The sequence below is a fragment of the Mustela erminea genome, chromosome X (assembly GCF_009829155.1).
Source record: "Mustela erminea isolate mMusErm1 chromosome X, mMusErm1.Pri, whole genome shotgun sequence".
NCBI lineage: Eukaryota > Metazoa > Chordata > Mammalia > Carnivora > Mustelidae > Mustela > Mustela erminea.
The window spans coordinates 36,037,142-36,063,606 of NC_045635.1; the positions used below are offsets into that span (position 1 = coordinate 36,037,142).

The window sequence follows — 26,465 nt, forward strand, 5'->3', positions numbered from 1 at the left end:
CAAATACATTCAAAATAAGAGTATGGAAAAAGATACATAGTGCAAACAGCAACCACAAGAAAGCTGGAGTGGCTATACTAATATCAAATAAATGGGCTTTAAAATTTTTTTAAGATTTTATTCTATTTACCTGAGAGAGAGACAGAGACAGAGAGAGAGCAAGAGTTGGAGGAGGAGCAGAGGGAGAGGAAGAAGCAGACTCCCCACCAAGCAGGATGCCCAACGTGGGGCTCAAGCTTAAGACCCTGGGATCATGACCTGAGTGAGACAAAGGCAGATGCTTAACCAACTGAGCCACTCAGGTGCCCCCAAAATGTACATTTTATAATGATAAAGGGTTAATATATCTGGAAAGTATAACAATTATAAACATATATATGTACCTAACAATCCAAGAAATTGACAAACATTAAGGGGGAAATATTCAAGTTAACAATAATAGTTGAAGACTTCAAGAGCTCCCATTAAATAATGGATAAAACAGGGGCACTCGGGGTGGCTCAGTCAGTTCAGCATCTGACTTCAGTTCAGGTTATGATCTCAGGGTCCTGGGATCCAGCCCTGCCTTGGGCTCCCTGCTCAGTGGGGAGTCTGCTTCTCCTTCTCCTTCTGCCCCTCTCTCTGCTCATGCTCTCTCTCTCTCAAATAAATAAAATCTTTAATAAATAAGTAAATAAATAATGGATAGAACAGTTAGGCAGAAGATCTAACTGGCAGATAATCAACAAGGAAATAGAGGACTTGAGCAGCACAATAGAGATGAATGCTACAACATGGATGAACCTTGAAAACATTAAGGTAAATGAAAGAAGCCAGTCAAAAAAGGCTACATGCTATATGGTTCAGTTCACATGAAAGTCCAGAATAGGAAATGAGATTAGTGGTTGCTTAGAGCTGGGGCAGGGGGCAGGGAGTAAGGGAATAAGTGATAGCAAAAGCATATAAAATTTCTCTTTGAAGCAATGAAAATGTTCTAAAATTGACTGTGAAGATGGTTATACACATATGTGGATATAGTAAAAACCATTTAATTATAAACCTTAAATGGGTGGATTGTATAGTATGTGTATTATATCTCAATGAACCTGTTTTAAAAATAGTTTTAAAAAATGACTTTCTGACCTGTTTAGAGCATTTCATGATTTATTTCAGACTATTCTGATGTATTTCAGATCATTCTGATTTGCTTGAGACATTTCCCAACTTCTGTGAGACTCTTCTTGACATGTTCAGACCCTTCCAGCCATAAATGAGAATCTTCTTTTCTGCTTGAGAACCTTCCTGACTTGAGTGAGATCTTTATGGATTTGTTTCATTCCACCTTACATGACTGAGAAAGTTCCTAACTTGTGTAAGATTCTTCCAGACATGTTTAAGTCTTTTCCTGACTATATGTGATGTTCTCTGCCTGGTTGAGATGCTTCCTGAAATGTTAATGTTTCCTTCTCATTATTTAAGACCCTTTCTGACTTGTCTGACACTTTTCCTGACCATTTGAGACTCTTCCTGATGACTTTGAGACCCTTCCTATCATATTTTACACCCTGCTTGGCTTGTTTGACACTCATTCTTCCCTGCAAGATATTCTTGCTGAAATGTTTGAGGCCTGTCCTGACCGAGTAAGATTCTTCCTCTTAACATGTATACCCTTCCTGACTTTCTTTTTCTTTTTTTTTTTTAAGATTTTTATTTATTTATTTGACAGAGAGAGATCACAAGTAGGCAGAGAGGCAGGCAGAGAGAGGGAAAGGGAAGCAGGCTTCCCGCCAAGCAAAGAGCCTAACGTGGGGCTCGATCCCAGGACCCCGGGATCATGAACCGAGCCGAAGGCAGAGGCTTAACCCACTGAGTGACCCAGGCGCCCCCCTGACTTTCTTAAGACCTTTCCAGAGGTATTAGATAGGTTTCCTGACATTTTTTTTTTTTTAGATTTTTATTTATTTATTTGACAGACAGAGGTCACAAGTAGGCAGAGAGGCAGGCAGATAGAGAGAGAGGAAGGGAAGCAGGCTCCCTGGTGAGCAGAGAGCCCGATGCGGGACTCGATCCCAGGACCCTGGGATCATGACCTGAGCCGAAGGCAGAGGCTTTAACCCACTGAGCCACCCAGGCGCCCCGGTTTCCTGAAATATTTGACTCCTCTGGACGTGTCTAAGATACTTCATGATGTGTTTGAAGCCCTCCTTGAGGTATGTGAGACTTCCTGATACCTTTGAGACCCTTCTTCTCATCTTTGAGAACTTTTCGGACTTGTGTGATACACTTCATGACATGTTTGAGATACCTGACATGTTTGAGACTTTTCATGGTGTATTTGAGATTCTCCCTTTGTTTCAGTTCCTTCTTGGCTTATTTGAAACTCTTACTGACTTGTTTCAAAAAGTTCTTGAATTTAAGACTCTTTGTTGCTGCTTAAAATCAATCCTGGTGACTTGGAGATGCTTTCTACCCCATTGGAGAGCCTTCTTGTTGCATTTAAAACAATTTACTTGCTTGACACTCTCTGACAGGGTTGAAACTAACATGTTTGACTTGATGACCTGTTTGAGCCACTTTCTCACTTTTTTGGGACCATGCCTGATTGAGACTTCCTAATGATGTTAAGTCGCCTTCTGCCATGTGCACAATCATTTCTGACTTGTTTGCTACCCCCCATGACTTTTTTGAGACCCTCTATGACATATTAAAGACTGTGTCTGTCAGTGTGAGATCCTTTCAAAGGTCATTAAAACATTTCCTTATGAGTTTGTGACCCTTCCTTATGTATTTGTATCTCTTACTTGCTTAAGACATTTCTTAACATATTTGCGGCCCTTCCGGATGTATTTGAGACCCATCTTGTATGAGTCCCTTCCTGGTGTATCTAAAACTCTCCCTGATGCCTTTGAGACCCTTCCTAACATGTTTGAGACCTTTTATAACATGTGCGAGGGACTTACTAATGCACTTGAGACCGTTCATAGTTTTTTGAGATTCTTCCAGATTATTTGGGGCCCTTTGTGACATATCTGAAACTTTTCATATCTGGACTGAGACTTTTTCTGATGTGTTTGACCCTCTTCTGACTATTCAAAACATTCCTTTCTGTTTTAGACACTTCCTTATTATTTAGTACACTTCTTAACTTATTTGAGACTCTTCAAGAAGTACTTGAGATTTTTCTTGACTTGAGACTCCTTCTGACATATTTGAGACTATTTCTGACTCGCTTGAGACCTTTCCTGAGATGTCTAAGGCTCCTCCTTACTATTTGAGAGTCTTCTGGTCTGACTGAGACACTTTTTGACATGTTTGAGATCCTTCCTTCTTTTTTTGTCACAAATAAGACTTTCTATTTGTCACCATTAAAAGCCTGAATTTTAAACAGATTTTCAGACTGGTGGCTTATATCCATCAGCTTGTTCAACTTTAGCACCTGCCTCATTCACAGTAGTTTTTCAAGACTCTACTGTCACCATGAAACTCCCTGAGTTTTCCCAGTTCAAACTTGGGCTTCTTCATCATTTTTACTTTTCTAACAAAGATGCCATAGAGTGGATAAATACACTGGCAAACATTTTCTTTGTTTTTCCAATACTATCTAGAATCAATTTATTGGCCACTGTTTTTAAGTCATTTGCTCCTCTAGGGTCATGATTTACTTTATCTTCTGGATTTGGCAAATGTGTTGGTGCTAGGTATAAGAGCTGTTCCAAATCTGATTGTTGCAATTTTTAGTAAAACCAGCACAGAGTAAATGAAGCAAATAACCTTCAGTAGTCTTGACATTAACATGAGCTTCAATTGTGGGCTGCCATTTTTTGACTATGGAGCACATTTTGTCACAGATAAGATCCATGCCATGGAAGTAAGTCAGGCAGTCTTTGCCCCAAATACCCTCAGTGGTTAGCTTTAATTTTCCACCTGCAACTTCACCATTCTTCAGTCAGCAAGGTTCACTTCAAAAACGCTACCCTTGAGGCCATCAGATGCAGTTTTGGTTCCTTGAGTTCTTGTCATGAGTGTTTTTCCAGTATTTATTATTAATTGAACATAGCTGGTGCTTTCACATCATACCAATCTTTCTTAGAAATTGGATCACTTTCTTCTTGGCTCCCTTTTTGCTACCTTTTATAAAGCCCTTGATCTTGCCAACTGCCATGGTTCTGCTTGGAACATTTCCTTCTTTTTCTGAGACTCTTTCTGACTTCCCATCTTGACATGTTTTTGACCCTTTCCTACCTATTTCAGAAAGTCTTCCTGACTTATTTGACCCTCTTCCTGACATGAGTGTCTTCCTGATCTATGTGAGAGACTCATCCTTATTTATATAAGGACATTGAGACTTTTCCTGACATCTTTGAGACCCTTTTTGTTTTGTTTGAGACTCTTTCTGATAAAAATAAGCCCCTTCCTAACTTCTTTGAGACCCTTGATGATATGTTTGCAACCCTTTATGGTGTTTTTTAAGACCCATTGTGTTGTATTTGAGTCCTTTCCTGATTTCTTCTAAGTGCTGAATTAGTCCTGATGCAGTCTTAAGAGGAGGCAAAATGACCTTTAGCCTCAGACTTAAAAGGATTTTTCTTCAAGCACTTAGTCAAAAAAATGCCTGTAGGGGCGCCTGGGTGGCTCAGTGGGTTAAGCCTCTGCCTTCGGCTCAGGTCATGATCTCAGAGTCCTGGGATCGAGTCCCGCATTGGGCTCTCTGCTTGGCAGGGAGCCCGCTTCCTCCTCTCTCTCTCTCTCTCTCTCTCTGCTTGCCTCTCTGCCAACTCGAGATCTCTCTCTGTCAAATAAATAAATAAAATATTTATTTATTTATTTATTTATATTTAAAAGATTTTATTTATTTATTTGACAGGGAGAGATCACAAGCAGGCAGAGAGGCAGGCAGAGAGAGAGGAGGAAGCAGGCTCCCCGCAGAGCAAAGACCCCGATGTGGGGCTCGATCCCATGACCCTGAGATCATGACCTGAGCCGAAGGCAGTGGCTTAACCCACTGAGCCACCCAGGCGCCCAATAAAATATTTTTTTAAAAATATGCCTGTAACCATATATCAAGAAAAATCCATCAGTGCTTTTTTCAACCCTCAACAGCAAATGGACAATGGGAACTTTTATTGGTCATTTTTCTAGACTTTTAATGAAAATGTTCTTTTTTTAAAGAAAGATTTATTTATCTGACAGAGAGAGCACACACAAGCAAAGGGGCAGCAGGCAGAGGGAGAGGAAGTTGATTCCCCACTGAGCAGAGAGCCTGACGCAGGACTTCACCCCAGGACCCTAGGGTCATGACCTGAGAGGAAAGCAGATGCTTAACTGACTGAGCAACCCAGGTGCCCCTAATGAAAATTTTCTATAATTCTGCTTAAGTATCGGTGATTTTCATTAGAACATAGTTTTAGCTGTTGACTCAGAGAGCCAAAATAATAATGTTTTACATAACAGAAAGCAGTTCATTTCTCTCTCATGTTAATACCTGAGCATGGGTAGTCCAGGGATGCTCTGTCAGTACCATGGTGTTCTCAGGCTCCTCTGTCTTAGGAACTTCCATGCCTGGGTGGAGATTTGTCCATATGGTCCAGGATGGCTCATTAGCACATACCTTTTCCAGCCAACAGGAAGCAGGAAGAGATGTGGGGGCAGCAAACTCTGCCCTTTCAAGGACATGACCCACAACTTGCACATATCAGTTCTGCTCAAGTATGGTTAACCATAATGCAGTCACATGACCATACCTAGCTGTAACAGAAGCTGGGTAATGTAGTCTCTATTCTGGGAGGCCATTTTACCTTCTTAAGTTCAGCGTTTTTATTACCACACACACACACACACACACAAAGGTATTTTGGGGAACAATTAAAAGTCTATTCACAGCCTCTTGTTTTGAAACGTGGAAATTTCTAATTTGGCCAAGAAAATCAATTCCCTCCTCTAAGTAAGAGGAAAAAAGGATTTTCCCCCTTTTCTTTTCCTTAACTTCGTAGGTCCTGAGAAAAATAGTTTCTAATTCTAAACCATGAAAATCGAAGGGGAAAAGGTTGCCTAAAAGGGAGTGTTTATTTGTAATAAAAAAAAAAAGTGCCTTGGGCTATTACACTAGTACCTAAAGACCAGCCTGAATTTTGTAATTGAACATCTATGCATGCAGCAAAAGCATAAAACATTTTGAGAGGCAAAGTATCAGATCGCCATCTGGACCATAAATAATTTATGTATTTTAGATACTCAGAAATCACATGGGTCAGGAACAAATACTATACTAAATCTCAGGGAGAAAAAAAAATTCTCTAAACATTATATTTGTGAATTCAATTTAAAGCCTAATGACAGTTCTGCGAATTGGATCAAAATGCAGGAAAGAGCCCTAGTGTTAATGTGAAACTAAATGAACATTATTCTTGGTTTTTAAAAATATACAAAAGAATAGCTGATTAAGCTTAAATCTCTACAATCTGGTCATGGAGAGCAGCTGGAATTGGATTCCATATCCAGTGCACTATCTTTGGGTAAGACTTTGAGATAAAACTCTTATCAGATCCTGACCTAACAGTGACTTTACACCCTGGGCCACAAGTTTGTGAAATATGGTCAGTGCTTTAGCTGTTTTCGAGAGAGTTTGTTGAGGTGCCTATTCCAGTATACCACAATAGAGACAGAACATGGCAGAGAGTTCAGAGGTTGGTCCTGGTTGGAGCAGCAGGCCGCCCCAGATCCTGTGGGTGGAGCATGGATGGGGGCAGGGGACAGGGTCAAACTGGACATTGTTCTATACAGGCCATCAAGTAACTGAGTAAGGCCCACCAACATTACAGTGGGCAGTGTATTTTACTCAGAGTCCACCAATTTAAATGTTAACCCCATCCAAAAATTCCCTCAGAGAAACACTCAGAATAATGTTTGACCAGATATGTTGGCACCCCATGGCCCAGCCAAGTTGACACATATAGTTAATCATCACAGGAACGTGAGGGCGGGTTGAAGAAAGACCTTGAATGCTAGGCTAGTATTTAGGCTGTGAGAACCTCTAAAGATTTAAAGGCCAGAGGATTGGAATGAGGAAGCCTGGAGGCAGAGAGAGAATTTAGGAGACTACAGTGATCATCCAGGCAAGAGGGAAGGCAGGGCAATTACAGCAAGCCTGGAGGGGATAAAACAGAGGCAAGCAATATGGAACTTACAAGACTTGGCAATTGACCAGTCCTGGGGGGTGGGGGGGGGGCGGGTGAAGGAAAGTATGCACAGAATGACTCTGTGATTTCAGATGTAGGTAACTAGGAGGTTGGTGAAGCCACAGAGAGAAATGGGGAAACTGGGAGAGAGAAGATGGCTGTCTCCCTGGGGACTGCTCTGATTGAAGGGCTTAGGGCATGTTCAGGTTATCAGTATATAACAAACCACCCTGAAATGGTGACTTACAACAAATACTTTATTTTACTCACAAATCTGAAGGTGACTGGGCTCACAGAGCAATTCTCACTCCGCACAATGATGCATTGTATTAACTTTGTGTTGGTAACAGTAAATTAATTCTTCACAGAAGATTTATTAAGTGGAGGGTGAAAGTAAACATCGATAGCATCTTTTCTGCACATTACCTACTGAACTTGTTTTTTAAAAACTGATTGCCATTTTTATCTACTGACACTGATTAATTTTAGATCCTACTTTGTTGCCCTAAAAGAGAGGAAGAAAATGATCTACTCTTTGTGCCTCTCCTGTGCCCAGCAAGTATTCCGAGTTAGAGTAAGAAATGTCTAACCCATGCTTTAAAATTAGAACTCAGTTAAGTGAATTTTAGATGTCCCTTTGATCTTAGTTCTATTGGATTTCATTTGTTAAATATTTTAGAACCAGCTTGAAATTTTTTTTTTTTTTAAGATTTTATTTGCTAGAGAGAGAGCTCGAGAGCTAACAAGAGCGCAAGCAGGGGGAGCAGCTGGCAGAGGGAGAAGCAGGCTCCCGGCTGAGCAGGGAGCCCACTCTGGGACTTGATCCCAGGACACTGGGATCATGACCTGAGCCTAAGGCAGACGCTTAACCGACTGAGCCACCCAGGTGCCCCCAGTTTGAAAATACTTAAAACAACTTTACTCAGGCATAATTTACTACCATAAAATTCACCCAGTTTTAAATGGCAATTCAGTGATGTGGTATGAATTTATTGAATGGTGCAGCCATCACCATAATACAGTTTTAGAACATTTGTATTATCCTAGGCTCAGGCAACCTTTGACTCTAGATTTACCTTTTCTGGACTTTTTATATAAATGGAATCATACGGCATATACTCTTGAGTCTGGCTTTTTTCACTTAACATGATGTTTTTAAGATTCGAGCATGTTGTAGTCTATGTCGGGACTTTGTTCCTGTTTGATAACAAAATAATATTCCATCGTATGAGTATACCACAATTTGTTTATCCATTCATCAGTGGGTGGATATTTGGGTTGTTTTCAACTGGTGGCTATTGTGAATAATACTGTTATGAATATTTGCATGCAAGTATTTTGAGGACATACACTTTCTTTTTTTTTTTTTTTTTTTAAGATTTTATTTATTTATTTGACAGAGGTTACAAGTAGGCAGAGAGAGAGAGGAGGAAGCAGGCTCCCCGATGAGCAGAGAGCCCGATGCGGGGCTCGATCCCAGGACCCTGGGATCATGACCTGAGCCACCCAGGCGCCCCAAGGACATACACTTTCATTTCTCATGTGTAGATGCCTAAGAGAGGAATTGCTGAGGATGGTAAATTTATGTTTAACTATTTAAGAAACCACCAAACTATTTAACAGGTTGTTGTATCGTTTTTTTTTCATACCCTCCGGCCATGTATGACGGTTCCCATTTCTCTACCTTCTTGCCTGTATTTCTTACTATCATTTTGATCCTAGCCATCCTAGTGGGTGTGAAGTGGTATCTCATTATGGTTTTGATTTGCATTTTCCTCAGAACAATGATGTTGAACATCATTTCATGTGTTTATTAGCCATTTGTACTTCCTCTTTGGTAAAATGTCTATCCCCGTCCTTTGCTCATTTTCAATTGGGTTGTCTTTTGAAAATTGAGTCATAAGTGTTTTTACTTCCAGGCTGAAATTTAATAGAATCCATACAATATTTCGGAAAAACAATACAGCATTATGTTTCAAATGCCCTAGAATTTATTTATTTTTGCTTATCCTGCCAAGTGGGCATCATGGTGAATGCTATGATGCATTACCCAGATTTTATCTCTTATTGTCTAACTTCAAGAGTATGGTCAGCAGACAGTCCTTAGATGTCCACCCTCCAGGGTCTATCTCAGCTGCATAAAATCACCAGGGCAGCCCACACTCGGTGACTGATCATTGCAGGGGTATAAAGGTGCAGCCTTTTCTGCCCATCTTTGGAGGATTCTACAGGACTGTTATAACTGCAGGGCTCCCTGTAGGGTCAGCCAAGTATGCCATCAGGCCTGCATTGAAACTTGACTTCTTCCTCTACCCAATCCTACTTTCTTCCCCTCCTAATACCCGCAGGTGTGGATTCCAAGAGCACTTTTTCCAACTTTATTGAAATATAATTGACATATAACATTATATAAATTTAAGGTGTACAGTGTGTTGATTTGATACATTTTTTAAGATCATATTTTTAAGTAATCTCTGCACCCAGTGTGGAGCTCAAACTCAAAACCCTGAGATGGAGAGTCATATGCCCTACCAACTGAGCAAGCCAGGCTCCTGATACATTAATATATTGTGAAATGGCTACCACCATAGCATTAGCTAACATCTCCATCCCATCACATAATTACCACTTTTTAATGGTGAAAACATTTAAGGTTTATTGTCTTAGCAAATCTCAAGTATAAAAGAAAGTATTTTTAGCTATAATCACTGTTCCGTACATTGGATCCCCAGAACCTGTTAATATTATAACTGGATGTTTGCACCTTTTGACCGATATCTCCCCATTTCACCCACCTCCAGCCCCTGGTAACTACCACTCCACTCTGTTTCCCTTAGTTCAGCTTTTTCAGATCTGTATATAAGTGACATCATTCAATATTTGTCTTTCTCTGTCTGACTTATTTCATTTAGCATTATGACCATGAGTTTCATCCAAGTTGTTGCGAATGACTGGATTTCCTTCTTTTTAAAAATATTTTATTTATTTATTTGACACAGAAAGAGAGAGAGGGAACACAAGCAGGGGAAGTGGAAGAGGGAGAAGCAGGCTTCCTGCTGAGCAGCGAGCCTGTTGCAGGGCTCCTACCCAGGATCTGGGATCATGACCTGAGCCAAAGGTAGATACTTAATGACTGAGCCACTTGGGTGCCCCTTTTCTTCTTTATCAAAGCTGAATAATATGCCTGTGTCAAACGCTGAACCGACTGAACCACCCAGGCACCCCTCACTATGATTTTGATTCACATTTCCCTGATGATTAGTGTTGTCAAGCACCTTCTCCTGTATCTGTTGGCCATTTGTATGATTTCCTTCAAAAAATCTCTATTCGGGTTCTTTTTTTTTTTTAATTTAACTTTTTTTTTTTTTTTTGCTATTGAGTTATACAAGTTCTTTATATCTTTTAGGTATTAGCACCTTATCAGATACATGATTCATAAATATTTCCTCTCATCCTGTAGGTTACCTTTGCATTTTGTTGATTGTTTCTTTTGCTATGCAGAAGCTTTTGAATTTGATGTAGTCCCATATGTCTATTTTTTATTTTGTTTGTTTGTGCTTTTGGTGTCATGTGCAGGAAAGCACTGCCAAGACCAATGTCAAGGAGTTGTTTTCCCATGTTTTGTTCTAGAAGTTTTACAGTTTCAGGTCTGATGTTTAAGTCTATAATCCATTTCATGTTAATTTTTGTGAGGGGTCCAGTATAATTCTTCTGCATATGGTTATCCAGTTTTCCCCACACCATTCATCAAAGAGACTATCCTTTCCCCAGTTAGTATTTTTGGCTCCCTTATCAAATATTAGTGTGCAAATTTATTTCTGGGCTCCTGATGCTGTTCCATTGGTCACTGTGTCTGTTTTTATGCCAGTACCACATGTTTTGATTTCTACAGCTTTATAGTATAGTTTGAAATCAGGAAATGCAATGCCTCCAACTTTGTTCTTCCTTCTCAGAATTGCCTTGACTATTAGGGGTCTTTTGTGGTTCCATACAAATTTCAAGATTGTTCTAGTCCTGTGAAAATTGCCACTGGAATTTTTATAGGGATTGTATTGAATCTATAGATAGCTTTGGCTAGGGTAGACATTTTAACAATATATTAATATTTCCAACTCATGAGCACAGAGTATCTTTACATTTACTTGAGTCTTCTACAATTTCTTTTCTAAAATTCTTATAGTTTCCAGTTTACAGATCTTTCACCTCCTTGCTTTAATATATTACCAAGTATTTTATTGGTTCTGATGCTATTGTGAATGGGATTGTTTTCTTTATTTCTTTCAGATGCTTTCTTCTTAGTGTATAGAAACACAACTGTTTTCTGTATGTTGATTTTGTATCCTGCAACTTTACTGAATCTGTTGATTAGTTCTAGCAGTCTTAGGGGCCATCTTTAGGATTTTCTGTATATAAGACCATATCATCTGCAAACAAAGACAGTTTTACTTCTTCCTTTCCATTTTGGATGCCTTTTATTTCTTTTTCTTGACTCCCTGCTAAGAGGGGATTTTTTTTTTTTTTTTAAGATTTATTTCTTTATCTTTAGAGAGAGCACATGGCGGGAGGGACAGTGGGAGAAGGAGAGAGAGTCTTAAGCAGACTCCACACTGACAGTGTAGCCCACACCTGAGAGGAAACGAAGAGTCAGACACCCAATGGACTGTGCCACCCAGGGACCCCACTAAGAACACTTTTTTTTTTTTAAGGTTTTATTTATTTGACAGAGAGAGACACAGCAAGAGGGGAAACACAAACAAGGAGAATAGGAAAGGGAGAACTAGGCTTCCTGGCTGAGCAAGGAGCCCGATGTGGGGCTGGATCCCAGGACTCTAGGATTGTGACCTGAGCCAAAGGCAGATGCTTAACGACTGAGCCACCCAGAGGCCCCTAAGAACACTTCTTTTTTTTTTTAAAGATTTTATTTATTTATTTGACAGAGAGAGATCACAAGTAGGCAGAGAGGCAGGCAGAGAGAGAGGAGGAAACAGGCTCCCTGCTGAGCAGAGAGCCCGATGTGGGGCTCGATCCCAGGACGCTGGGATCATGACCTGAGCCGAAGGCAGAAGCTTTAACCCACTGAGCCAACCAGGCGCCCCCCCCAACAAGAACACTTCTTAATAAATATCCTGCAGTAACTATAAACTCTATCTCAGAGTCAGTTTCAGAGTCAGAACCCAAACTACCACAGCCAACTTTCATTTTAATTCCCCAAAGATTGGTACACTCACATACAGAGCCATTCACATATATTATCACTTGTTGACTGGCCCAGATATGGGCTCCTGACCCATGATGGGCCCCTGAGAGTCTTTCCTCAGGGGTATTGAACTTGGGAATTGGAGAGTCTTAGTTGCTAACCCCTCTGTGGTAAAAACCTGGAAAATAGGAGGGTAGGAAAGAGTAACACGGACATTTCTGGTTCCTCATGCCTCACATGTTTCCTAGGGAACCTAGAATCATGATGAAGCCTTGCTGAACACCTGGAGATGGGGGCCCTTGGAAGGTTTTTTATGTTAATGATTGATGATTTTGTTATGTACACCTGGAGCAATGGACCATTCTGTTCTAGCTTGTCGGTATTGCTTTGCACAAACATCAAGATTGATGACGCGCACCAAATGGGAACCAGCTGTCCAGATGGGCTTTCAGAGAGGATAAAAGCAGCATGAATGTCCACTTTCTGGGCTACGTGGCCAAGGAGGAAGCTGGCATGCTTACCTATCTGAAATATGCATTCTACCATCAGGACAGCCATACACCTGTCTTCTCTAAACTCTACAGTGAACCCAGCAAGTCTCCTGCAGTCTTGATTTTAGAGCCAGACCTAAGAATAACAAATGGCAGCCTAGAGACAGTAATATCTCTGCCCTGACATTCATTTTTCCTCCCAAAGCTCATCTACCACAAGAGTTCAGAATACATCTAACTGCCCCAGAATCATCTTAGTTACACACATCTATATTAACCCACAGGCAAATTTTGAATCTTGGACCTCTTTGAACATCTTTCTAGTCAAATAAAGTTTACTCAAAAAATATAGAGACAGTGCTCACAAATATCCAAGTCATGGGGCACCTGGTGGCTCAGTGGGTTAAGCCTCTGCCTTCAGCCCAGGTCATGATCTCAGGGTCCTAGGATTGAGCCCCGTGTCGGGCTGTCTGCTTGGTGGGGTGCCTGCTTACCCCCCACCCCACTGCCTGCCCCTCTGCCTACTTGTGATCTCTCTCTCTGTCAAATAAATGAATAAAATCTTAAAAAAAAAAATCCAAGTCATATATCAGTGAATTCTTCTTTAAACATGGATTGCTTTTTCTAATCATAAAAGTAGTAAATATTCACTGTAAAAAAAAATCCTTATGAAATAGGAATAGAAAAATACAAAGGAGAAAAAAATAAAATAAAAGACAACTATAATCCTACCACTCAGGGACCACCATTTCAAATATATTGGTTAATTATTTTAATTGTTTCTCCTTGCACACATATAGATATGCACATATTACCTCTACAAAACTGGGATCCCACGATGCATACTGTTTTGAAACCTGCCTCTCTCATTCAACAGAATATGTACCCTTATCATTTCTAGGCTCCATTAGAAAGAAACCTCAGGGACACCTGGGTGACTCGGTGGGTTAAAGCCTCTGCCTTCAGCTCAGGTCATGATCCCAGGGTCCTGGGATCGAGCCCCACATTGGGCTCTCAGCTCAGCAGGGAGCCTGGTTCCCCCTTTCTCTCTGCCTGCCTCTCTGCCTACTTGTGATCTTTCTCTGTCAAATAAATAAATAAATAAAATTTTTTTAAAAGTTGTGAATGTCACAATTTATAAAAACAAAGAAAGAAAGAAAGAAACCTCACAACCTACTTAATCACATCCTTGCTTCCAGACATCCAAGCTGCTTTCCAGTATTGGTTAGTATCAAAAATCCTGCTAAGAACCCTAATCCTTGTACACTTTTCAGTTTATTTTTGTTACCCAGATGACCCCAGGTCCTCCAGCCTACACAGTTAATCTTTTCCTTTAATATCTAAATAAAATGCTAAGGACTCCTTTCCAGAAGCCAAGGCAAGCCCAGCACCTCCCTCAAAGTCACCTAAGGGCCCCCAGGGTGTTCCATTTCTCCTGGTCACCTCCCACTCCATTTTCCTGTTTATCCCTCCAAACATTTCACCTTATTGGGCATTTTACCTTCTGCACTCTTTCAACATGACTCTCTCCCCTCTTCCTTCATCGGCCCAAAGTGCCACTAGACCATGGCAGTCATGGGTGGCTGACTTTTACTGAAGTTTGGGGGAAATGAAAGCCAGTCACAACACAGCAAGAAATAACTTCAAATTCACACCAGATATTACTGTCTCTAGAAAGTTACTGGCCATTCTCCACTATATGGGGACTTTTTATTCGTGATGTTTCTTCATGGACCCTGAGCCCTGCCATGTTCCTGGGACCTTCTGCTCTCTCCATTGACCATATTATGTCTTCTCTTTTTCCTCTGTACCTAAACTGTTCACTTCCTCACTCTAGTAGCCCTGAAAATTCTAAATGCCTCCTACTTTAGCATTATTTAATCCCTCACACATCCCAAGAAACCAGTTCCTCCTCAAAACATTTTCTTCATTTGGCTTCCAAGACACTACATTCTTCTGGTTTCCTTCCTTCCTTACTGACCACTCCCCAGCTTCCTTTACTGGTTCATTGCCCTCCTCCTGACTTCTAAACACCATGGTGTCCCAGGACTGAGATTTTTACCTCTTTTCTAACTTTACTCATTCCCGAATGATCACATCCAGTCTAATGGGTATATGAGTACCCTCTATACACTAATGATTCTCAAGTATATATCTTCTGCTCTGACCTCTAGCCTCAGATGCCTAATTGCCTACCCAGCTTCTTCACTTGGATGCCTAGTATGCATCTCGAAGTTAATCTTTCCAAAACTAAATTTTGCGTTACTCCTAAATCTGTTCTTTACCTGGCAGTCCCCATCTCAGTACACGCCAGCTCCATTCTTCCACTTGCTCAGGCCAAAATCTTGGAGTCATCCTTGACTCTTGTTGTTCTCTCACAACTCATATTTTTCCTGGTAGGAAATCCTGTCAGCGCTGACTTCAAAGTATATGCTGGCTCTGACTACCCCTCACCTCCTCTACTGCTAACCTATCCCGTTCCCAGACTCCTGATAGCCTCCTTCCTGGACCTCTGCATTTGATCCCAACTGGTCTCTCTGCTTCCACTCTTGTCCATCTACAATTTACTTTCCATAAATATCCTTTCAGTACTTACGCCAGCAAAAGTCACATTCCAGTTCACAACTTTCCAGTGGCTTCCCATATGACTTGACCCAAATCAAAAGCCCTTGTGGTTTGTAACCTGGCTCCCTCTCCAACTTCAGCTACTATCACCCTCCCGACTTGCCCACTGTGGTACAGCCACACTGGTCTCCCCTGTGTCCCTTAAATAAAGAAACTCTTTCTCATCCTGGGGCCTGTACACTCATCATTCCCCTTCCTGAGATGTTCTGACTCCAGATCACAGTATACTATCCTGCCTCAGTTCATGCATGTTGCTGAGCAAATGGCACCTCCTCAGGGAAGCCTTCCTTGACCACCTTATCTAAAAAGAGCACCCATATCATTCTGTAGTCCTTGACACTGCTATATTTTCCCTCATGGTGCTTTACCTGACATTTGATTACATTGTTCATTTTTGTATTGTCTCTTCCCCCCATGAGGACAGGAACTGGTCTGTTTTTATTGCTGTATTCCCATAATCTGGACTAGGAATTGACACAGAGGAGGAGCTCCACACATTCTTATTAAGTCTCTTAGTTTACATTATGCCATTCCAAGTTCTTCCCCAATTAGAACATACCATCAAGGTTCCTACAGGTGCTTGCTTTAACACAAGACACAACCACCTCTAACATGAAGTTTGCTCACCTCTGGAATGCAGTTACACTTTTCTATATAAATGGAGCACTGGTTTCAGATAAACTCACACAAGTGGAGTTACTAGGTCATGAGCCAGATTTCCAAATTATCCTCTAGAGAGGTCAACACTAATCACTCTCCCATCAGCAGTACTCTCTCAATTCCGGCGTATTCTGGGCCTCCAGGCAAATGGTGATGACGATGGTGATGATGCTGCTGATGATTTATGTCCCCCTTACTCTTTTTTTTTTTTTTTAAGGATTTTATTTATTTGAGAGAGAGACAGCAACAGAGATAGTGACAGCACAAGCAGGGAGGAGAGGGAGAAGCCTCTCCCTCCCAGCAGGGAGCTCAGCATGGGGCTTGATCCCAGGACCCTGGGATCATGACCCGAGTCAAGGGCAGATGCTTAACCAACTGAGCCACCCAGGCTCCGCTCCCCACTTTGTTAACTAGAAAATAAGCAGATCTCTGTAGGGGCAGAGAAATTGCTGAGTTATCATGCCCCTGTTGTGGGTGCATGGAGTATGCTGACTTCAGGGAGTAAAGATGTTCTCTGCTAGCTTCCTCATCTGAAATTATGTCCTCACCAACAACTTAAATTTTTTTTTTATCATGATGTGAAGTCATGTTAGTTCATTATTTCATTTCACCATTACTTTTGAGTATCCGTTTTATATGTAAGCTCTAAACATTTGCCAAACCGAAGAATAGCCCTTGAAATAATGGGATTTACAACCATCATGGTGTTTACCAGTGTACAAAGTGCTTTCACTTCCACTATCTCATTTGGACTATAAAAGCCAAGTGAGTAGAATTCTGCCCATTTTAAGGTGAGGGAACGAGAAGCACAGAGGGGAAGGGCTTGCCGTAGGTTACGTATTACATATGAGTCAGAGCCACAACCAGGAATCCTCTGAGTGCCTCCATGCCACCCCCTCTACTGGACAATATCCTGCCCGGCCCAGTACCACCCAAAGCGGGAGTACTTAGGCATAGTAAAAAAAAGACAGCATTCTTATGCATTTTAAATCCTGAACTGAGGGACATCAAAATGGAAGAGTAATTTCAAAATGGCTTCTGTGTGTGATGCCATGTCAGCCATCTTGGCAGTGGGTGCTGTGCTGAATTGCACTATGCCAACTCGGCTAAGGCAGGGAACCCCAGTTTCCTAGAAACCCCTCCTTTGTATGATTCTGGGTTAGAATTGGCCAAAAGAGGAACCTGTGTGGGAATTGTAGGGCAGAAGGCGAGCAACAGTCACTACATGTGGCACATTTCCCGTCAGATACAGCACCGGTCAGAGACAGAGGTGCCCGGCTGATCCCAGCTCATCGGCTCTCGTGCCGGCTCCACCTCCAGCTCCCATTTCCTACTTTTGGCTCTGCCAGCCGACAGCTGCCTCAGGCCCTCGGCCAGGAACTTGTCTGTAGTCCCACACCCACTGTAGCAGGAGTTACACAGAGGCCACCACTTCCACAAACCCCTCCATGAACCACCCCTTCACTGCCCTCCTTGAACAGCCAGATGCACTTGGCTTCTTGAACTTTCCTGAAAGCTCTGAGAGCTCCAACTGCACCATCGCTTTCAGTGGCAGCTAATGACTCTCCAATCTTCCATCTCCTCCTTCCAGACGTTCACTTTCCCAGCACTTCCCACATCTGTGAGAGGTTTTATTCCTAGAATACTCATGGTGGCTCTGCTTCCCTGTCTGAATCCCGACTGATGTAATACTTACAGATTCTGCTTTCCTTGAAACGAAAAATAACATAAGAAATGTTCCAGATTGTAAGGCAGAATTCCACCTTCTATTTAGAATCCATATATCACAGATGCTAATTTATAGACCGTGGGTGTGAAGGGAAAAAAGGAAGGGAGATTATTAAGTGAACTAGTGGAGGATGAATAATGTATGCCTTACATCTAGACCGAAGTGAGAAAGGAAACGAGAAAGAAGAACTGAGAAGATCTACTTTCTCTATCTTGTTCTTTTAAGACAAATGGATGGAAGAGGGGAAGAAATTGGAAATGGTATTATTTTTGTAGTCTGAAAATTTTCAGTTAAGCTTTACCATATTTCTCTAAGACGCAGTCAGACAATTAGTCCAGTCTCTATCCTTTAAAGAACCATCCTTTGTGAATTGAAAGAGAAGGGAGTGAGTCTTAACTAGTAAATCTGGGTGTGTATGTTTTTTTTTTAACCATCAAATTTGAAATTACATGTGAACAGGAACAAAGACAATGTCCAAGGATACTTAAGTATTATACAGTCCCAGCCGGATGCTATCCTCCTAATAGTGCTGAGAAATCCAGTGAAGGCTTTAATGTTAAATAAGTATGTCAAAGATCCTCTCCCTTCTCCTCCCAATCCTAGCTCCCTCTCTTTCTAACAATTACAGAAAGGAAGTTTTTAAAACAGTTTCCAATAGAGAACAATTTTGAAAGTCAACCTTCTCTTCATAGGAGACAGCAGGTAGGTAGAATAAACATTCTGTGGCATTGTTCCTTCAGAAATCCAACTTGCTCATCCCCCTTCCTCATGCTGTGAACGGGTCCTTTAAAACATGCCCGCCTCAGGTGGCTGGTCACTTTATCAAATAAAAGTTGGCAGACTTGGCCAATTTCCTTTCCCTCCTCTGAATTAATAAGCCCGGCTCACAGAGCAGTAAAATTTTATTTCCACCGAGCAAATATAGATTGCTTTCTCCTTGGCTGCTGTTTAAAAATCTTCTCACTCTCGTGTCCAAAGTATGCACCTATTCCTGCAGCACTAATGCTGACAAGTGGCCAGAGGAGAGGAAATGTTGCAAGCCAGTCCTCAGCCCATGGATTCCTCCTCTGACCCTGGAAGAGCCACAGAACCACCAGCTCATTCTCCAGGACATAAAGAAGGGGTCTTTTCTACTCCCTGGAGCCCTGGGGACCCAAACTCTTGGCTCCGCGTGGCGTGTCACCTCCAACTTGTTAAGTATTAAAAAAAACAAAATTCAACCAAGTAGATTTGAAGACTACTTGGTTTTACTGAGATCCAAGAATCAGGCAACATCCCATCTAACAAGTAAGAGAGATAGAAAATTGCACAAAATGGAAGGTTTTTATAGGCTGGCTGTGGTGGGGCAAGGAAGTATTAGCAAAAGAAAAGGAGGATTGTTTCAGGCCAGGACAACTTCATTTTGCGGGGAAGGGCTGGGCAGGGTTTTTCTCATGCAAATTCCTTCACTGGTGCTGATCCGGAAATTTCAGATTGACTGTTAAAAGACCACATTCCTGGGGTTCCTGGCTGGCTCATTCCTAAGAGCTTGACCAAGGGGTCCTGAGTTTGAGCCCCACGTTGGGTGTAGAGATTACTTTAGGGGAAAAAAAGAACCACATTCCTCGGAGAGGTTGAAACTGAGTCTTGGTTTGCTGTCATGGAGGGTAAATAACTCCATTTGGGGCTTGTTGTTTCATGAGTTTATAGCTGCAAGCCTGTAATCGTTTCCTGGGGCCCACTGTGACAATTACCATAAACCCTGTGACTTCAAACAGCAGAAATTTAAACTCTCCTAGTCTGGAGGCCAGAAATCGAAAATCAAGGTGTCCACAGGGCCATACACCTTCTGGCTTCTGGGGGGCACTAACATTCCCTTGGGTCCCTTGGCTTGTGGCCACATCAATCCAATCTTTCCGTCGATGGTTACACCTTTGGCTCGGCATGTTCGTGTCGCCTCTTCTGCCTGTCTTCTTCTCCTCTTCTGTCTGTTTCTAATCACTCTGTGCCTTTCTCTTCTAAGGACATTTGTCATTGGAAGTTAGCACCCACTCAGAAAATCCAGAGTGAGCTCTGCATCTTGAGTCCCTTAATTTCATCTGCAAAGACCCTTTTACCAAACAAGGTCATATTCACAGGTTCCAGGGTTTAGGACAGGGACACGTCTTTTGGGGGCCACCATTCAACCCACTACAAGACCTTATCTCCCTGGACTCAGAAGTCTTTCTTTGCCTGACGGTTTTTAGAGTTTTTAAACCTGTCTCCACAGTGCTATACTCATGAACATGCCCTATTTTATTCAGAAAGCATCCTTAACAGCACAAAGGGCTGCATTTTTAAAAAGATTTTATTTATTTGTTTGTCACAGATAGAGATCACAAGTAGGCAGAGAGGCAGGCAGGCAGAGAGAGAGAGGGAAGCAGGCTCCCCACTGAGCAGAGAACCCAATGTGGGGCTCCATCCCTGGACCCTGAGATCATGACCTGAGCCAAAAGCAGAGGCCTAACCCTGAGCCACCCAGGTGCCCTAGGGGCTGCATTTTGCTCAAGAATCCCATTAAAAGGATTCATCCCAAGTTTCTTCTCTCAGTCCTGGAATCTCTACATCTTTTACTCCATCCACTCCAACCTTCACTCAACTTTGCTGGCCCCAGTCGTGCAGTTTCTGTGACTAGAAATCCTCTTTCCCCTTCGTATACAGAACAGTGAGCCCTAGTCAGATAACTCCAAATTTTCATCACCCTCCTCAAACAAAGGATCCTCTAGTTACCAGAATCCACTTTCTGGTGGAGAAGGGAAAGGTGTTCAATAAGTTTTGTCCTCTTTGGGAATTTTTTTTATTTAAGTTTGGTTTAATGAGGTGAAAGTCACATAATATGAAATGAACCATCTTTAAGTATATAATCCAGTGGCACTTAGTACATTTACAACTGTGTAGCCAATCACCTGTATCTAATTCTGATGCGTTTTCTTTACCCCAAATTAAAACAGTCATTTCCATAACCTCCTCCCAAGCCTTAGGCAATTACTAATCTACTTTCTGTGTGTTTAGAGCTGCCTATTCTAGATGTTACATGTAAATGGAATCATACAGTGCATGGTCCTTTGTGTCTGGCTTTTTCATTTAGTATAAAGTTTCCAAGGTTCATTCATATGGTAGCATGTATCAATACTTGATTCCTTTTTAAGGCTAAATAAAATGCCATTATATGGACATGCCACACTCTTCTTTATTCATTCATCTGTTGATGGTTAGGTTTGTGTTTTAGCATTCCTTATTGCAGAGTTTCATTCATTGGTTTCACAAATATTCACTGAGTGATAACTATGTGCTAGGCACAGTTCAAGGAGCAGGGCATATAGTACTCAACAAAACAGAACAAAAATCTCTGCCTTCATGAAGCTTATGTTCTGGTGGGGGAGGCCTTATAAATAAGACAAACAACTGAAATATTTAGTATGCTAAATAGAAGTGCTAAACAGGGGACAATGGCTCAAAGGTGCCACAAGAGGAAATTTCTGAGGGTGACTAGTCATTTTCTGTTTCTTTTTCTTTTTTCTTTCTTTCTTTCTTTTTTTTTTTTTTTTTGACAGAGAGAGAGAGAGAGAGAGAAAGTGAGAGAGAAAGAGAGAACACAGGGGGAGATGGAGAAGCAGACTCTGAGTGGGGAGCCAGATGAGGGGCTCCATCCCAGGACCCTGGGATCAGCACCTGAGCCAAAGGCACCCCTACTGTTTCTTTTTTTAGATTATTTATTTATTTATTTATTTGACATACAGAGATCACAAGTAGGCAGAGAGGCAGGCGGGGTGGGTGGGGTGGAGAAGCAGGCTACCTGCTGAGCAGAGAGTCCCGTGGTGGGGCTCAATCCCAGGACGCTGGGATCATGACCTGAGCCAAAGGCAGAGGCTTTAACCTACTGAGCCACCCAGGTGCCCCACCCCTACTATTTCTTGATCTAGGAGCTACATGGGCATGCTCAGTTAGTGAAAATTAAGTGAACTCGGACTTAAGGTTTGTGCACTGGGAGCACCTGGCTGACTCCGTATGCCGAGCATGCAAATCTTGATCTTGGGGTCATGAGTTCAAACCCCACGTTGAGCATAGTGTTTACTTTAAAAAAAAAAAAAAAGTCTTCTTTTCTGTATATATGTTACACATCAGTAAAAAAAAATCTTTTAAGCCCCTGTGCTTCCATTTCCTTTAAAAGGTGGCTTATTAAACCTATCTCTGGTTCTGACTCTAACAAAACGAATGTGTCAGACCAGATGGTTTTGCTCCCTAGGGGATCCAGCTGAATCCCTGACTCTTCCTGGGTGGGTGTAGGATGTTACCAGATCATGATGCTGTTTTCAGCTTTCTGCCATTCACTTACATCCTTTGGATTTCTGGATCATTCCAGTTGTCAATCAAACCACAACTGTAAGTGGACAGCCAGGGTTTACAATGATCATGTTGGCAATTTCAGCTTATTACCTTCCTTTAAGCTTATTTCCGCCATTATCTTGAGTCCAATTTGGCTCTTTTTTTAATGCTGACCTTAACAGGAACGAAATTACTTTTAGGGAAAGAATAGCTGTGGAATCACAGGCCTGGAGGAGGACAGAAACAACCTATAATGAAAGGTAATTATGTTTACAGAGGAAAGGGTCACCCTTGGTTATCAGTTAAAGAAAATGGTTGAGATTTCTATGCAGTACAACTCAACCTAAATCAAGAAGCAGTCCCTAGTGGGCAGTTATATGGAAATGATTTGAGGGAAAGATGGGCGAATAATAAAAATTGGCCTTAAGTAGGGTCCATACCTCTTATGCCTATATAAAAATTTAGAATTTTTTTCAGCCAGAATTCTGTGGACACAGGCACAAGGGAACTTGATTTGTCCACAATGTGATGAAAGATATTCCCTTCATTATGTGAGTTGTTATTATGGCTCAATTATAACTTAGATGAGTTTGGGATGTAAAGGTAACAGTGACATATACTGAGAGACTGTTGGACAATTTGGGAACATGTCCTTGAGAATTTTTTTTTTTAAGATTTTATTTATTTATTTGACAGACAGAGATCACAAGTAGGCAGAGAGGCAGACAGAGAGAGAAGAGGAAGCAGGCTCCCTGCGGAGCAGAGAGCCCGATGTGGGGCTTGATCCCAGGAGCCCGGGATCATGACCCGAGCCGAAAGCAGAGGCTTTAACCCACTGAGCCACCCAGGCGCCCCAAGAATGATTTTTGAGAGAAGAAAAGAAAGGGAGGACATTGAGTCTTAGATAAGTCAGAACCAAAGGAGACATAACCTGAGCAGAAAACAAGAGTCAGACCCTCTACCGACTGTACCACCCAGGTGCCCCTATTAATGCAAATAGGAAGGAAGTTGACCAAGACAGTCAAGAAGGATGGGTATGATTTAGTTAAGAGATTAGACTACAGAAACACTGATCTCACAGCGAAGGTAGAGAGAAATGTTGGTGGAGAGATATCTGAGTGTGTAATTCAGAGAACTGCTAGCTCCAGGGACAGGACTGCCAAAGAATTTAATTCTGGCCTAGAGTCAGTGCCAAAAGGGGTGAGATGTCTCTACCCACCAGCTCTAAGAACTAGTCATACAGCCTAAGGGGAAAAGAGGTCAGAAATGAAAATGTCTGACATGCATATTAAATTGTGTTAAACTGTATTTGGGGACTAGGCAAAGCTCCAGTAATTCACAGACCAAGAAGATATAGCTTACAGATCAAACTTCCTCACCTTTTGGTAAGACAGATGCAACAGTGATGAAACCAAGACAGGTGGAGTCCTGAATGAGACTGTGGGGCTGCAGCCTATAGAGGACATAGACCTTTAATTCCTTAGGTCCCGTGGTAGGAGAGACAAGAGGACACCATAATGGCCTCTTCCCTAAGACACAGATGCCTACAAAAATTCTTTTCTCGGGTTCTCACTAACATATGGGCTCCATTTTGATAAATTGTGTTATGAAATTATAACCTAAATACCTTAAGTAGAAAGTAAGACAAAAGGTAAATATCATACATCATGTTCCTATGTGATCCTTGTAGACATTTATTTCACCTACTAGGGCTCAGTCAACTAATAAAATCCTTGTATTCATACAGTGCTTTATTGTGAACAAAGTACTCTAGTGTTGTATTTCACTGGATTATTTCCTCAAGTCCTGTGAGGACAGATGCCCTAAAGGCCCAAGCCTATGAGAAATAAGAAGTCCAAGAAGGAAGTCACTCTGGAAGCTCCCACCTTTGCCTGTTAAGGTCAATAAAGTACCCTGAGGCTGTTATCACTCCAGGTTCAAAGATCAAGGAGGTAGAGTGGTTACTGGAACCCAGAAAGGAAAGTCTCATACAGAGAAAGAAAGGGCTACCTTGAGAAGAGCTGTGACCTTTTCTCAGGGAGCACAACCAAAATGAGGGGACCCTGAAGACAGAAAGCTAAGGAAATAGACCCCTACCTTAATTCTATCCTCTTCCCTTGATCTCTTGCTGGGGTTCCCCATTGGCCAAACCCAAGCAGAGGAACAGAAACCAGAATAGAGGAGAATGGAGAGTGGGTCTGAAGGGGCAAAAAAAAAAAAAAAAAAAAAAAACCTCTGGCATGACTTGAGCCACCAGCATTTTCTGCATTAATTGATCCCTTCTTCATCAATGATTTTCTTCCTTATATTCATTCTTTTTTTCTTTTTCTTTTCTTTTCTTTCTTTTTTTTTAAAGAGGGATTGGGGAGGGACAGAGGGAGAGAGAGAGAATCCTAAGCAGGCTCCATGCCCAGTTGGAGCCCAATACATGGCTCAGTCCCACAACACTGAGATCATGACCTGAGCTGAAATCAAGAGTCAGACACTTAATGGACTGAGCCACCCAGGCGCCCTTTCGTTATAGTCATTGTTCTATACCACATCATCCTATCGTTTAAAACCCTCACAAGGGGTACCTGGGTGACTCAGTGGGTTAAAGCCTCTGCCTTCAGCTCAGGTCATGATCCCAGGGTCCTGGGATTGAGCCCCGCATTGGGCTCTCCGTTCAGCAGGGAGCCTGCTTCCTCCTCTCTCTCTGCCTGCCTCTCTGCCTGCTTTCGGTCTCTGTCAAATAAATAAATAAAATCTTTTTAATAAATAAATAAATAAATAAATAAAACCCTCACAAGCCTTGGAAATAAGGGGTACTTTTCCATATTTTACTATTTTTTTTTTCATAGCTAATTTTCGGGGGAAAGATTTATCTATTCATTTTATTTATTTATTTTTTTAATTTAATTTTTTTTTTTTTTTTACTTGACAGACAGAGATCACAAGTAGGCAGAGAGGCAGACAGAGAGAGAGGGGGAAGCAGGCTCCCCGCTGAGCAGAGAACCGGATGCGGGGCTCGATCCCAGGACCCTGGGATCATGACCTGAGCCGAAGGCAGAGGCTTTAACCCACTGAGCCACCCAGGTGCCCCTTTATCTATTCATTTTAAAGAGAGAGTACACCCATGCGAGAAGGAGGGGCAGAGGGAGAGGGAGAGGGAACCTCAAGCAGACTCCATGCGGAGCGGGGAGCCCAACGCAGGGAGCCTAACGCCAGAAGCCCAACACAAGCCTCAGTCTCATGAGCCTGAGATCACCACCTGAGCCAAAACCAAGAGTCAAATGCTCAACCGACTGAGCCATACAGACACCCCTTTCCCTATTTTAGAGGTGAAAAGTGGTAACAAAGAGAGATTAAGTGACTTTGCCAAGGTCACTCAATTAATAAGTAAGAGCGCCATGATGTGAATCAAGTTTGCTGATGCCAGAGCTTGCTGTGTTAGTCACCACCCTCTCCTGCCTCCACCACACCACGAAGCCCTCACATGATGAAGGCAGTGGTAAGAATAACATGGGATGGCCCAGGGTATGCTCTTGCATTACAGGAGGCGTTGCTCTTGTCAGCCTTTGAAAGCTTTCAGAAACAGGGGCATTGAGGAAACTGGCCAGTGGCTTTGGCAGGGAATAACTACAAGAGGGGAAAAGGAAACCGAGCTGAGAACAAGGAGAGACCCAGGTACCAGAGGCTTATCTGCCCCAAGGGGCAGAGGAGAAGCAGGGCAATTCCCTAGGAACAGCCCATGATGCCACCATAGGGCAGAAGGCTGAGGTGCCCAGGTCAGCAAAGGTGAGGACTCTGGGCAAGCTGCCACGGGCCACCAGGCAAACCCGTCTGGTTTCATCAAAAGTAGAACTGAACTAATTGGAAACATAACTACAGATAGTCCCCAACTTATGATGGCCCAACATGCGATTTTTTTTACTTCACAATGGGGCAAAAGTGATACATAGTCCGTAGACACAGTCCTTGGAATTCTGAAGTTTTTTTTAATCTTTTCCTAGGCTAGCAAGATGGGGTAGGATACTCTCTCATGATGCTGAGCAGTTAGCCTCATCTCCCAGTCAGCCGTGCAATCACGAGGGTGAACAGCCAATACACTTACTGTTCTATACCCTTGCGGACATTCCAGTTTTCACTTTCAGTACAGTATCCCATTAATTACATGAGATATTGGACACTTCCTTATAAACAAGCCTTTGTGGCAGGTGATCTTGCCCAACTGGAGGCTAATGGAAGTGTTCTGAGCACATGTAAGCTAGGCTAGGCTAAGCTGT

General features: G+C 42.1%; 1 protein-coding gene and 1 pseudogene across 1 annotated transcript in view; one reads left to right on the forward strand and one right to left on the reverse strand.

The window, feature by feature from the left end:
- Positions 1-26,465, forward strand: part of MED14OS (MED14 opposite strand) — a 354,140-nt gene that overhangs the window by 213,185 nt on the left and 114,490 nt on the right. The window lies entirely within an intron of this gene.
- LOC116582130 lies at positions 3,360-4,141 on the reverse strand (annotated as a pseudogene).